Below are 14,834 nucleotides of genomic sequence, written 5' to 3' on the forward strand. Positions count from 1 at the left end.
CAAAGGCCAACTTAAGCCCAAACATTTTGTCTTCTGCTTCAGACAGAAGCTCCTGCTTTGAACAAACTCCCCTATGGAGTGTCCTCTCCATCTCCACAAGTATGGACAGGGGCTTGGGAGGGTCATCTCCTACTGCTGGTCAGTCCTAGGGGGATGGTTTTTTGTCCAGCAGGGTAATGAGTGCTCTGGGCCTAATCAAGCATGTCTGATCCCTCTGAAGTTGCTTCAGGCTCATGAGCTAAAAGTCACACACACATCTAAGTGCTTTTCTGGATTGCGTCCAAAATGGTTAGTGCTCTGCAGGGCTGAGAACTTAGATTAGTCTTATTAGTGACTAAATTGGTAAATTAGTGACCATGAAATACAAAGCTAATTTTAACTGCAACACAATCATAATTGAAAGAGACACTATGGTTTTATTATTTTTATGCTTGTGATTTTTCCATTATTACCATACAATTTTCAGATAATTCAATCTTTATCTGCTTTCATTGGGAATTTGAGGTTATAGAAAATAGCAGAATGGAAAGGTTAGTTTTGATACATAAAGCGTGCTAGAAACCCCAGTAATGTGGTGGGGTTATTTTTGATAATGAGCAATTCTATTGGTAAAGCAAATTAGTACAACCATGTATTTTTGCCCTACTGTGAGAGCAATTATGTAGCATATCTGTTAGGGGACATAAAAAAATATTTTTGACAGATGGCATGGCTTTGAATTAGGATTTATGAAGATTATTGTATGTCTGATGCCCAGGACACCTGGGATTATTACATTGATGTAAGAAACAACAACAAAAAAAATTCCATTTCTGGTGATCGCTGCAGTGTTTTGTATCTCCCTACTGTCACCTTAAAAAGCAGTTCATGTTTATTTGATCTTGCACTTCTGGATAATCTGACATGCGCTCTTTAGCCAACAGATGTCAGCAGATTTAATGGAGGAAAACTGGACCAGTAAGTGTATTAAATTAAACTACCAAAAATGAAAGCCATCTTTAGATTTTAAATTAGGATTTTTATCTTGCTGTGTATTTTTTTTTTGTTTTTCCTTATAGTCCTACTTCTCCCTCAAACACTTAATAGTTATTGCCTTCTATCTAAGGAGCTTGTTATACGTTTTCTAGGGCAAGAGAGAATCCCCCAAGGGATTGCTTAATCCATAATTATCTAATTTATATGTTGTTGTTATAGCCACTCTAATTATATACCTTGCTGTGATTCTTATCATCTTAGGACTTAGTTTTCTTTATGAATTGTAATAGCTCTGCTATGATTCTTGTGCCCTTTCTTTTCATAATTTGCTGTTAAAAGCCAAGAACACAGCAGATAGAAGTTCCTGAGGTAAATTTTAAATTATCTGTGATTTTATGCATATAGAAACAGGTATGCACCATTTTAGGCAAGTATCTAAATAAATTAGGAACATTTTTTTATGTCTGAACTGGCATTGACTCATTAAAGTCATCCTTTATACAGCTGCTGTGTAAAGGATTCTACATGGATGTAAATAACAGTTTCCTAGACATCTGGTTAGGGGATGTATGACTCAAAAGACAGAAATACTATGAGATATAAAATATCAAGGAAGTGATAATGATAATATTACTGTTATCTTGTTTTCTTTTTTTTTTCCTATTAAAATTATTTGCTTCTATCAGACCTATTATTCGCTGTTTTTTTCCTTAAGTTTGTCTGTCTGGATTATTTTTACAAGTTACTGGAAAAGGAGTTATTACTGATCATGTCACTGTTCACTTACTGACTCTTGGTTTATGGTTCAGGGGTCCCATATTTAAAATCACAAGAAGGGTGTTCTGGGCTAGATTTGTTGCATCAGTTTAAATTCCCTACATTTACTTTAGAGAAAGTGGTTTATATTTCAAAATTATTGTGATCACATTATTTGTGATTAGTTTGCTCTCTTTTGACAAAATCCAGAATCTATTGAAAATGTTGTTGCTTAGCTTGGCTTTTTTTTTTTTTTTTTAGAAGCTCTTATAAGGAGCTTTTATAAGGTAGAATTCTAGTCATGGCCTGGTTAGACTAATTGCTTGTCATATGTCATATTAACTTTAAGATCTTTTTCATATATAAAACCCTTAAAGCCTGTTGGTCCATATTTTCTCTCTTCTTAATTGTGTATGTAAGCAATAATCACTTAATGAAATTATCCACTCTTAGAAGGGACTGGAATAAGACTGTCTGCAGCAAGTCATCAAGCAGATACTTTTCTCTGAAAAGAGAAGCTGGTACCATCAGAGAAAATATCCTATGTTTTACTCAACTCTCATGCATGATCATAAGCTGTAAGAAGTGAAGTTTTAACATTACCTTGAAATAAGAATGACTGGTGTTCAGCCTTGGCTGCTGCAATGGGCATCACCTTTCTTAGCTTCCTTCATCCTTTGTGTGTATGGTAAATAGCTGGGACTTCATTGGGGAATCCATGTGCAGCTACATATGGAAAGGGCATATGAAGCAGAGCTGACATATGACAAGAAAGGCACAGTATATGCTTGTGATCTTACTGAGAACGAAGGTAAATAGCCCATTCAGCTAAAAACCAATCAAATTTTGCATATTACAGCTATTACATTTTACAACTATTAGTGTGCGATAACATATTTACTTTGTAAAGCTTCATTATATCATAATATTCATATTGCTATCAGTCAGATAATTTAACTAATTTAAAACTAAAATATTTAGGAGGTCTTTTCATTCTAGCAAGATCTCCAGAACACATAGACCAGTGAGCTTTTGTCTGCCCTTACTGGACAACAATTGGACAACTCAGGGGAAAGGGGAGGGTTTATATACACATTATGTATGAATATATGTATAAATATATTGATAAATATATCAATAGCTCATTATATATATTTATATACACATTATGTACATGTATCAGAAAATCTGCTCCTCATGTCACAAAGAATTAGTTGCAGTGGCCTCACAAGCAACATTTTATAAACTGTGATTTGTGCAAGCTATTGACCCAGGGTCAACCAGTAAGACCCAGGGTGTCTTGCAAGACTATCACCTTGTAGAGTTTTTCTCAATTCTAAGGTGAATAGCTGGACTTGTTTGTGTAACATGATATACATCTGGGGTTATTCACATACTTAATCACAGGAGCATCATTAATACTATGTCCGTTGTCTTTTTTTAAAAGGAAAGCATTATATTTGTAGATCTAGGGAACTTGAATGGGAATTGAGAGATGTGAATTAACGTGGTTGTCACCCACTTCCTCTCTGAACTTAGGAAACAGTTCATTTTAAAAAACATAATGCAGGGCTGTCTTACACTTTTCTATAGCACTTTGCAAGTGTGAAATATTGTTAAACCCTTTGTGTAACTTCAGCTGAGATTTCAGTACAAGAGCTGAGGAAGCCTTACAGTCTTCCAAGGTGGGACATGAATGTTCTATCTGGCCAGCAAATACATGCAAACACAACAAATGGATTGCAGCAGCCCTCTCTCCCACAGCCCTGCCTGTGGAGTCCAGAGTCAGTGCTGCAGTCAGATTGCACAATTTGTGAGGTTTGAGCAACAGAGGACAAAATGTCATCCTGTAGGGGAAGAACAACACACAGGCATGGTATATTTTCATAATTCAGTACCTATAGATAGCAAAGTATATGCCCACATGTAAAAAGTTCATAAAATAGTATAGTTGGCCTGATTTTCTGACATATACACGAAATGGTGATCAAGGCACATGTATGCAGAAGCTCACTATGCATAATTCCCTATTTAGATTGGGCAGAGACTCACTGTATGTTTGATTTAATTGCTTGCTTATTCAGTTACATTGATTGGTTATTTGTAGCAAGAGATGCTCAAACTAGGTGCCCAGATGTTCTCATCACATTTTTTAGCCTTTCTCTAATTTTGAGATCTTCTGACTAGCTTAATCTCAGATAAAACTACTGATTATCCTGTATCTCTTGCCCAAATACATGTGGTTAGACTAAAGGCCAGTAATGCTGGTTCACTTTGCTGCTGTCAACAAATTGATCAGTCAGTCATCCTGCCTCTCAGAACAAACCTTCTGGGCTTTCCCAATATTAAAATTGATCTAAAATGCAATGTAGATCATACATCACTTGATGAGACTATGTGTGAATATGGTACAGTGATATTTACAATGTGGTGCATTAGCATAAAATGGTGGGTGAACAACCGTAGCATAGGGCAGCTCGTTAACAATTACTCTAAACAGCAAGTAAGGGAAACAACAATGTCTTTAGCTTAGTTGCACTGCCACTTCCAGAGGGAAAAGAATAACTAAAGATAAAACTCACCACAAATGGCAATGGGCAGTCCATTTTAATGAAAGAAAACGTGACATGAAAATTGTCCCATTTCAGCCCAGAATGCTAATATTGGTAATACAGGAATGTTTCTCTGTACTTTCCATCAGTGTTGTTTGATCCTTTTGCTACAATGTACTTCTCCTGTAATTTTTGCCTTGAAAAAAATCAAACCAGAACTTCACAGCTCCTGTCCTTCTTGTGAGAGGCTGTGCACTGGGAAGAACATATTCAAATTTTGTTTTAAAGCACTTTTGAAAAATATAAAATAAAATGTAAGTTATTTGTTTACAATTTTCTTTTCCTTGCCTCCACAGTACTACAATTTTTGTGTTTCTACTGTTCTAATGTGATTAACAATACTGCTAAATAAAACAGACCTATCTTTAAAAAAAAAAATGTACCCTTCTTCCTTTTCATTGTGAGGCAATTATTTTCCATCCATAGAGAATAAGGAGAGTCAAAGAGGCCACCTTATTTAAAATAGGTGGACCAGTATTAGTTCCTTTTAAATTAATTAATTAATTAATTTGCCTTTTGCTGTTTTAAGAGTCGTGACACTTTTATTCCTGAATCTGAAAAGCCTGCTCAGTAGGTGCTAAGGACAACTCAGTCCTGTTGCTGTATGTAGACTGAAGCTTTTACAAACTCTGGCTCCTGGTAACCTGTTTACTGAAGGTGGTGTTGACAAGTGTTCCAGTTACAGACTGTTTATGGAGGAAATTAAAGTCAAATACCCATCCTTCCTTTCTTTTACTGACCCAAATCTCTATGGAGGGAGCAGTTGGAAAGTTGAATGAGAATATACTTGCTTAATTTTTTTTTTTTTACATTAAAATATTTTAAGTTTGTAAACAGGACACATTGCCACATGCTTGGAATTTAAGCAGCATTATACAAACCTCAGAGCATAGCATTTGGTACAGCAATTTTTATTCATGCATCTGTGTAAGAATCCTTTTAAGATCCAGGGGTTCAGTTACTTAACAAAACTCTTGAAAGCACAGCTGAGTATGTTGTTCCCAGGTATTGCTGGAGGAAGATTTACCTGAATTCAGACTAGTAATTCTTTTTGGTTCCCTCTACTTATCTTCTTTTCTGAAAACTAAATCCAATATAATTTTTTTTTCCTTTCCTCTGATAGAAATTTTTACCCCTCTTTTTTCTTTCATTGATATTGACACTCTAGGGAGACATTTCATTGATGTTGCTGACTCCCTCAGTTACTCAAGGAGAGATTTCCTTTTCTTAAAAAAACCCCGAAACCGACAACAAAACAACCTTCTGATCTATACTTTTCCCAGTTGCTCTAATTTGCTGGAAAATTATTTGCTTTATTTTTGTGTGCAACTGTGTTTGGTACATATTTTCTCACTGTTTTTGTTTAATTGTCAAGGTTTCTTGGTTTTTTTTTTTTTTTTTTTTAGTAGACAGCTCTCTTTTGCATTCAAATCCTTGGATTGTCACACACTTAGTACAGTAATAAGAGAATGCAGTATTAGCCTTCATTTCAAAGGTTCTGCTCCATGGGCATCTACCATCTCAGAGAAGCTGTCACCTTTTCCTACCATAGCAGGTTACCTTGTTGGAGCTTCTACAGTAGCAGGGGTTGGGAACAAGAGATAGAGAGACATGAATGCAGAGACCCAGTTAGTCTAAGCTTCTGATGTTCAAGAGATCAACCTTCCAGAAATCTTTAGGATATTTTTTTGCTTGAAGCAGTAGAGAAAATACCACCTTTTGTTTTCACTAAATACATTGACAAAATGTAGCTGCTAAATTAAAAAAAATATTTAAATACTGGTTTTTAATTTTTTTTTGTTTTAATTATGCTGTTAAAGTTTTAAATTAATGTCTTAGTATATTCTCTGGCTATGTTTAAAGTCAGTTATCTGAATTTTGCATTACAGCATGAATTAAGGTAGCAGCAAAATAAATGTAAATGCTTTGTGCTTCTGGATGATACTGAAGTTACAAAACAAATCCATTATCAGCATTTATCTGACTTGCCTGTTCATTTTGCAATATATTGACTTGTCCTTCACTTCTGATTTGTGGTTGTGGAATGCAGTGTGGAATGGATGTCTAGAGCTGCGTGCATTTTCAGTTACAGTTCTTGCATTTCACTTACTGTAGTAATTTTCATTAACTTTTTAATCTTCCAGCACACATGCTACAGAAAAAAGGGAAAAAAAAAATCTGGCCTTGTTAATACCATTTCCTGGCAGCACAATATACTAAATATTGTTCATGTTGCTTATCATGTTGAGATCTTTGCTATGAATAGCTTGCATAATACTTTGAAGGAACAGAGGATCTAGATAAACTGTTCCTTGTTGAGCCCACACACCTGTCCTTCTTCTAAGATAATTTTTATTACAATAATGGTGTTGCAGAGGGGACTGCACTGTAAAGATGGTGCCCTAAAACTCAGGGGCCTCCAGAGAGGAATGAGGAGGCAGCAAGGAAAGGAGCCCTGCTATTGAGGGGGCATAAGTGTTGATACAGGTCTTCAATTATCAGACCCATCAGTGGTGAAATTGGTTGGGATAGAAGGAAAAATAAGAGCATAATTACTTTACTAAATGGTGGGAAATTAAGCCTTATAATTTTTAATAGAGCTTTAGAATATTTTCTGTTTTTTTCTTATTTCTGCTTTCATTTAGGTTTGTAGTCTTCTTTTCATGTTGCATCTTATCCCTGTTTATTCACAATTTTATAGTTTCTCATTATAGATGCCCACATTTGAGATGTTTTGGTTCTCTGTCCTCAAACAATTACTGAATGAAATAAATAATAGAAGTTAGGAATAAAAGAATAAAAGTAGAAATTAGAAATAAAAATATCATTATACAATTTTGGTTATATTAAATTCAATATATTTACTAAATTTATCACTAACCCCCCTCAAAATATTTCCTGTGATGTATTGTTATAGGGGATTGAGTAAAACTAGAGCCTTTATCTTGTACTGGTTTGAGTTTGCAAAATTGGTAATGAAGAAAAACAGGGTTTTTTTTCTAGGATGACAAAAAATAGGTCTGTTTCTGGAAAAAAACTATTTTTTACAGAAAGTGTAATTTTTTTTACATTAACACACTTTGACCATGGAAATTCAGAGTATCCAGAGTTCAAATGGCAACCTTGCAGTTCTCCTCCTCTACAGAGATTAACAGTTTTATGACTGTTTGAGAGGGTAAGAATCACACCTAATTACAGCAAGTTTATTCTGCATTTACACTATAGAATTGTTCTAGTTTCCAATTGCTTTAATGCCAATAAGGATTCAGAAATGTACATCAATATTGATACTGAAAGTGTGGTTTAGCAAAGATTTCCCTGCTGTTCTTTGCAGGCCAAGATACTTCATGAGGAGCTTTGCTCTAATAAAAAAAAAAAAAAACTATAGAATGTCAGAGCCTCTTTTCATTGTTTCTTTAGAATTTTGTTCTTTAAGATTTCAGTGACATTAACCTGACCTTGATTCCATTCTAGTTAAAAAACAGCTGAAAAGCATGCTCTAGAGGAGAAAGAAAAATACCTAAAATGTATGTGGAAAATTAGTTTAAAGTTTCTTAAACTCTTATTTTAAAAATTGGTTCTATTTTACTCTGAATAGCAATATTGATAAACTTGTACAGGTAGTAGGAGGTCTTTAAGAAAGACAAATTGCTGCTGTATTACAAAATAAGTTTCATAAGAAGCTTGGAAACAAGAGCCCAAAGCAAATGGGAAAGCTGATTTCCACTGAGAACCATTCTTGCTTTTAAAAGCCTCTCCAAGGACTCAGTATTAACCCAAACCCTTCAGCCTGTAGGTCTGCCCTCCTGCAACCCCTGAGAACACCAGTCCTTGGCCACTGTTACAATCCCAGACACTGCATTTCTGCTAAGAAAGCAAGGCAAGCAACCAGAAGAAATTTGGATATAGCAACAAGCTACTTGGGAATTGTCCGAGGTGGGAGAGTTCATGGGATGCTAGTCCTCAGCCCTGGCAACGGCAGTAACTACTTACCATAGAGCCAGTCCTCCTGGGGAGAAACACAGTCTCCCAAATGGACTTCTGTGCCACAGCTTCCCCTGTGTAACTTCCCCTGGTTTCTCCTTTCCCTGTCCCCTCACTGGATTGGTATCTCTGGTGCCCACCTCCCTTTCCCTGGAGACCAAACCCATCTGCCCAGCCCTTAGCTCTGCCCCCCACCCCTTCCCCTTCTTAAGCTGTCTCCTCCACATGGTCGGGCTCTTTTTACCTCGCTGGGTTCCCTTCAGCCACATGTGATATCCTCAACTGGAATAAAACCCTGCAAAAAGAGCCTTTCTTGCCTCTATCGCTGAGACAGCTGTGGTGAGTGTTGAGCGAGGGTCTGATTCGTTGCCTAAAGTTTATCTCAACTTGCTTTTCCACAGGAGAGGCTTGTGGGGGACAGATTTTAGGCAGCAGCAACCACTACTCCAACACTCGCATTTTTACTACTGCAAAATCTCCAGAACTTCTTACATCTAATTTTGCTCTCCTAGCTAAGAATAGTTTTTCTCTTGAGTCTCTGGAGGAGAGGGCTGATTAAAATTTCAAGTGAGCCTTGAAAGAATAGCAGCTCTCATTATTCACATGTGGTTTTCTGAAACCACAGGGCATCTGTATTGTGCTTGTCAGGTGGATTTGTTCCTTTCTTATGGTTCTGTAAGGATGCTGGTCACATACTTACTGGTGTGTTGGGGTGTTTTTTTGTTAATGTTTTGGGTTGAGGATTTTGTGGTATCATGTTGCACACTTTCCCCACTTTCCCCGGCAAGGTTTTACTTGATCCTGTTTGGACATCAGGAGGAATTTTGGACATCAGAAGGAGTTTCTTCACAGAAGGGGTTGTTAAAATTAGAATGGACTGCCCAGAGAGGTGATGGAGTCATGATGCCTGGAGGTGTTTAAGGAAAGCCTGGCCGTGGCACTCAGTGTAATGGTCTGGTTGACAAGGTGGTGGTGTTTGGTGATAGGTTGCACTTAGTGATCCCAGAGGTCTTTTCCAACCTAATTGATTCTGTGATTCTGTTCTCCTAAGTTAAGTTTCTGAATGGAAACCTTGTGAGTATTTTTTCTTTCCTCCTCTATTCATCTTTGCCATTACCATTTTTTATTTGAAAAGTGAATTATTGTCATCAATGGAGATACTCATTCTGGAATTCCTACAAATTTTCTAAGGACATCCAATGAGTACCCTAAAGCATCAACCAAAACACATTGGAGGAAGAATCCCATCCCATCCCATATGACAATTTCCATTTCTACATACATCAGTAATTACTGCATAGTGCTACATAAATTCTAGATACCTTATGGTTTACTATTTCCAGTAATACCACAAAGTTGCCTGAAATAAAGATAATTCTTTACCACCAGTCACATAGCAGGTGTCTGTCATAGGCATTACATTGCTGGATGTTTACTAAATATTCTGGAAGACTGAAGGTACTGTTTCTTTCTCGAGGCTGTTTTCAAAAGAAAAATAGGTCTGTTTCTGAAAAAAAAAAACCCTTCTTTTTACAGAAAGTGTAATTTAAAAAAATTAATCATTTTTTATAGAAAGCCTTGTTCAAGAGTTTGTATAATAATAATGCTGGCACTAGTCTTTGATTCTCCTTCAGAGCACTGTAAATCCAGCTTCTCTGTACATTGTAAAATGTGCAGTTTTTCTTCCATATGAGACTTCTGGCAAACTTTATGGTTAATACAAAGACATGCAGCAAATTAGGTGTTTATAAAAACAGCTGAGAAACATTTTTTAAAAAAGATAAAAAAGGAATAATTTACTTTAGAGGGTAGTTTTTTACTTTGTTAGTTTCAAAATAACATATTGTTTTCAGAGCACAATTAGTATCTGGTGGCCAGCTACTATATATATTTACATAGTGTTTCTTTTCTCCCTGTTCTTTTGGATTGCAAACTAAGAATACACCTTGCTTATTTGAATTAAATTTTATTGCCATACCTGATGTAATTTTTACTAATTTTTTGACTCCTTGGTGTATGGTGAAATGTAAATCAGTGATCTTCTCGGTCCATTCAATTAATATTTCTCATAACAGGATTGTGTCTCATAGCATTTGGCATTGCTTAGTTTAGCTAATGTCCAGATAATATGCTCTGAATGCATTGTATTCTGGCTAAGTAAGTTAGGCATTTCAGTAGAAACCAGCGTGACTAATGTGCAATATCAAATTCTCTAGGACTTGCAGTTCTATATATGCTTGAGGAATGCATGCATAAAGCATAAGCCATTTCATAACCTTGACCTCAGTTGCATCACAGCATTTTGTGCTGGTGTTTGCACTGGAAGTGACCTCGGCACCCATGGGTGACTGATGTTCTCCACCAGAGTGTCCAGTTCTTCATCACATTACCTGAAAGCCTGCTGGGGAGGTTGGCTTCAACAAGACCTTTTCACTCATGTGGCCTCTCCAGCATATGAATGAAATACTTCTTAGCCCATTTGAAGGATATCTTCATGTTTTGGAAGCACAGAAACATGTCTAGTTTGATAGGGTCTTGCACAGGAGGCCAACATCTAAATATCACTACAGGAATGCTCAGAAACAGCTCTGCAGAGCAAAGGGCAACGACTGCCTGTGATGACTACTCTAGGCAGAACTGAAAAATTACTTCTTGTTACCTGAATTCTTCAGGACAGGAACTTTTTTCTTCATATAGATAAGTAATATAAAATGTGATTTCTTATAAATGAAAAAATGAACGCAAACTTTTTAAGATTATTAAAAATAACTGTTTTCATGGGAGAGACAGTAGTGGATTAAATGTGAAACTGAAATAGAAAATCTAGACTCCTTTTCCATTTACGTTGTGAACTGATCTTGTTATATTAGGCCCAAGACCTTCTCATGGGGGGTTGAGTAAACTAAGACCCAAAGACCACTGGAATTAAGATCAAGGCATTTGTTAAACTGACCTGACGCTTTCTGACTCTTTCCTTTGTTTCTGACTTACCAGTACTGTGTTTATGTCAATCATTTCAGGCTTTCTTTATGATACTATTTTGACTATTCAAATGGTATCATAACCTACTAAGACTTTTAAGAACCTCACTGACAGTATGCAGAGATTGAGTTTGGTAAAATGATGCTTTCACAGTAAAATAATGCTAAAGTAATTCATCCTTCCTTACTGCAGTCGCGCTTTCAACTGTGGAGTGGGACTTGGGAATTAACAAAGTTGGTCCTTGCTCCATCACTGTCAGTACATGGTATCTGCTATGTACAGAAAAGATTTTAATTTCTGGGTCTGCCCATTTAGCACCATTCTAACAAATGTAAGGTTTATGGAGGAAAAAAGATCCAAGATGCTTTGTTCTTGCTGTGTCTTTTTTCCCTCTTTGAATTTAGTTTTGCCACGTGATGGTCTAATTTGCATTGTAAATTATGTTCACCCAGCTTGGGGGACAATTAAGATATAAACAGGTGTTCATAAAAGTATAATTTGCCAATCAAAATAAACATTAGATTCTAGGGATTTCTGATTATCATCTGAATGATGGGAATAGGACAGTGAGTGAGGGATCATTTTCCCCTGAAATGTGGGAGGGGAGGGAGGCAGAAAGATCTTTGAAGATCTAGTTTAATTGATTCCTAGATGTAACCCGCTTTTTCAACTGGGGCTTTCTGGCTTCCCTTCAGAATATGGAAATGATGAAAGACAAGCAAATACCAGCACCTCAATAAATGATCCACAAGTTCTTTCTTTCAAGAGGGAATGTAATAAATTCATGCAGAGTAGAAATTAAGAGAAGTTTTTAAGTTTACAACAGCAACAAATTTAAGGACTCACCTGAATTGTTGTGGGATGTTCTTTCAGATGAATATTAACATAAATAAATGTTCTGTCTGTTTGGCAGTGTTCTTAGCAAGAGAATATGTCTGTACTGAAAGATGTTTATGATTTTTGTTCTGATGCATGCCTTGGGCCCTGGCAAGAAGAAGGACTTCTCTCAAAGTGTTAGCAATGAGCAGCCAATACCTCTTAAGAAGCTAATACCTCTTAAAGGGTGAGCTGATTGGAGATAACTCTGCTGATTAGAAAAGTACAAGAGGTTTAAGTGGTTTTCCTGAACTTAGAGACTTCAAGTACTATTGCCCATGGTTTTTTGCTCACAGCTTGGAAAGCTGGAATAGAACTATGCAGTCTATCTTCCTGACTTCTCTGCTAGCTTTCCTCTTTTCCCTTTGCTCTAAAGGTACCAGAATCAGTAAGGAAAGCCAGAAGAAATCTCTACCAGCTCTTGCCTCTGCTGTTGCATGGAGCTTTCTGAAGAGCTGTTAACTACATCTAAAAATGGAGAACTGAGAAAAGGAAAGCCAGGGAAAATAAAGACATATCTGTAACCTGTAGCTGTAGGAATTCTGTAGTAACAGCCATACCAGTATTACAGCAGCATGGAGAATGTCGATCCTCTTGTGTATTGGATCATAACCAGTAAGGTTATTAGCTGTATGTAGCAGTCATTCCTTTTAATAAACTTCTTAACCTTCAGAAATTTTACATTATTATCCAGTGACATGATAGCAACAGATCTTGGGAAGTTTATCTTAAGCCTTAGGTTTCAAATAATTGTGAGTACGAACAAAAGCTTCCAAGTGAGGGCCCCTTTCAGTGCAGCACCACTCATGAACCCCTTGTGTCCCAGCAGGCTGTGGAGGAGCGCGCATCCTCCGCCACCCAAGACAGGGCTGGCTGTGACACAGACTGTGGAGGTTATTTGTTGTTGACTCGTTCTTGGCAGGTTAATAGAAGGTTTAGCATTGGTTTCTCTGTCCTACCAGATGAAATGTTGGGCTGTGTAAGGAATGACTAGTGCTCAGGTTGTGTTCAAGGCAAAGCCAGTCCTTTCTTTGGGAAGAAGATGGAGTATCTTTTCCCTGGGCTAAATGCTCTGGGCAAGAAAACAAAGCACTCACCAGCACCCCACCATCCAAACTGTTCTTCTGTCAGACAGCAACGCCCTCAGGTTCTCTGAACAGCCATGATCTGTGATATTCAACTTGAGCGCAGGTCAGATCTTGAGCAGCACAACACCCCTAAAAATCATGGATGCAGGCAACCTCCATATGACTGGACCCATTTCACACTTAGGATCAAGTGAATACCAAATTAGTGTTTCAAGCTTTCAGTGCTCTTCCTTCCCTAATAGCTGTGTAAGCTTTGGAGTTTTCTGGCTGCATGTTGAATATGGGAGGTTGAAAGAAAGAAATCTGGACTTCATAGAAGTCAGAAAATCCTGTCTGTGTTCATGGCTCTTAACATGACTTGTTAAGCACTTTGGAACACCTTACTGAATATCTGTATGTGTGCTGATACAAAGTAGAAATCCTTAAAACAAACGTCTCACTCCTAGAGATCACAGAATCATTGAATGGTTTGGATTGGAAGGAACCTTAAAGATCATCTCCAACTCCCAACTCCCCTGCCAGAGACACCTTCCACTAGACCAGGTTGCTCAGAGCCTGTTATCAGGAGCACCATTATGGATGCCTAATGAGAGGTATCAGTTTTATAGAATTTTATTGTTATAAACATTAAAAAAAATACATTTGATTTCTAGAGGCAGAGAAAATCCTATTTTCTTTGTTCTTAAAATGGCAAAAGTGTCAGGATAAATACTTAGTAAGATCATATTGGTAGGTCAGAATCAAAGCTTGCAATTCTATTGTGTCCAACACTATTCTCTAAATTGTGTTGACTACTTCTGTATGGCAAGTTCTTATATTTCCTTTTTGGTTTTGGTTCTTGGGTTGTTGGTGGTTTTTCTTAATTTTTAACTGAAGAAAAGTTAAAACTTTTCTCAACTTTTAAAGTGTTTTTTTATAAAGAACATATTTGGTACTGCATATATTTCCCTATATAATAGAATTTACCAGCCAATCATGCAATTCTATTGCACAGTGGAAAGAACATCGTTAATCCTTTGAAGTAACTGGGATAGGACAGTTCTTAATCACAAAAGTCATACTTTTCTTGGACAACTTCTGGAAACTTCTTGGAAACTTCTGGAAAGGCAGAGGGGGAACAAAAGATGGAGCTTCATCAGTTTATGAAAGGAATTGTATGAAGTAATTTCCCCTAAACAAGACTGAACATAATGGCAAAAAGTCCAACGAGCCTTATGGGTTTCATAAATGAAGAGTAATGTTGGGTAGCCTGTCTGAGTTCAAGAAGTGTTTGGACAACATTCTCAGGTACTTAGTGTGACTCTTGGGGTGTTCTGTGCAGGGCCAGAAGTTGGACTCAGTGATCCTAATTTCCCTTCCAACTCACCATATTTTGTGTTTCTGTGATCTCAGTCATCATTACAAAGAGTCTTAGTTTTGTTTTAGCCTTAATTCTGGTGAACTTGAACCAAATAATTACATCAATATGTCTTAAAAACTGCTATTTTAGATCTACCTAAACTGAACTCTGAAACTACTTTTATTTATTTTTTGGGGTTTTTTTTGTTTCCCTTTGTTAGTG

General features: G+C 36.9%; 1 protein-coding gene and 1 long non-coding RNA gene across 4 annotated transcripts in view; one reads left to right on the forward strand and one right to left on the reverse strand.

The window, feature by feature from the left end:
- Nucleotides 1-14,834, forward strand: part of UMAD1 (UBAP1-MVB12-associated (UMA) domain containing 1) — a 79,543-nt gene that overhangs the window by 62,883 nt on the left and 1,826 nt on the right. The window lies entirely within an intron of this gene.
- Nucleotides 2,355-14,834, reverse strand: part of LOC128783520 (uncharacterized) — a 45,708-nt gene continuing 33,228 nt past the window's right edge. Inside the window, exon 3 of the long non-coding RNA XR_008429180.1 lies at nt 2,355-2,457. This is a non-coding gene — a long non-coding RNA (uncharacterized LOC128783520). The remainder of the gene's footprint in view (nt 2,458-14,834) is intronic.

This window comes from Vidua chalybeata, chromosome 1 (genome assembly GCF_026979565.1).
Source record: "Vidua chalybeata isolate OUT-0048 chromosome 1, bVidCha1 merged haplotype, whole genome shotgun sequence".
Classification (NCBI taxonomy): Eukaryota; Metazoa; Chordata; class Aves; order Passeriformes; family Viduidae; genus Vidua; species Vidua chalybeata.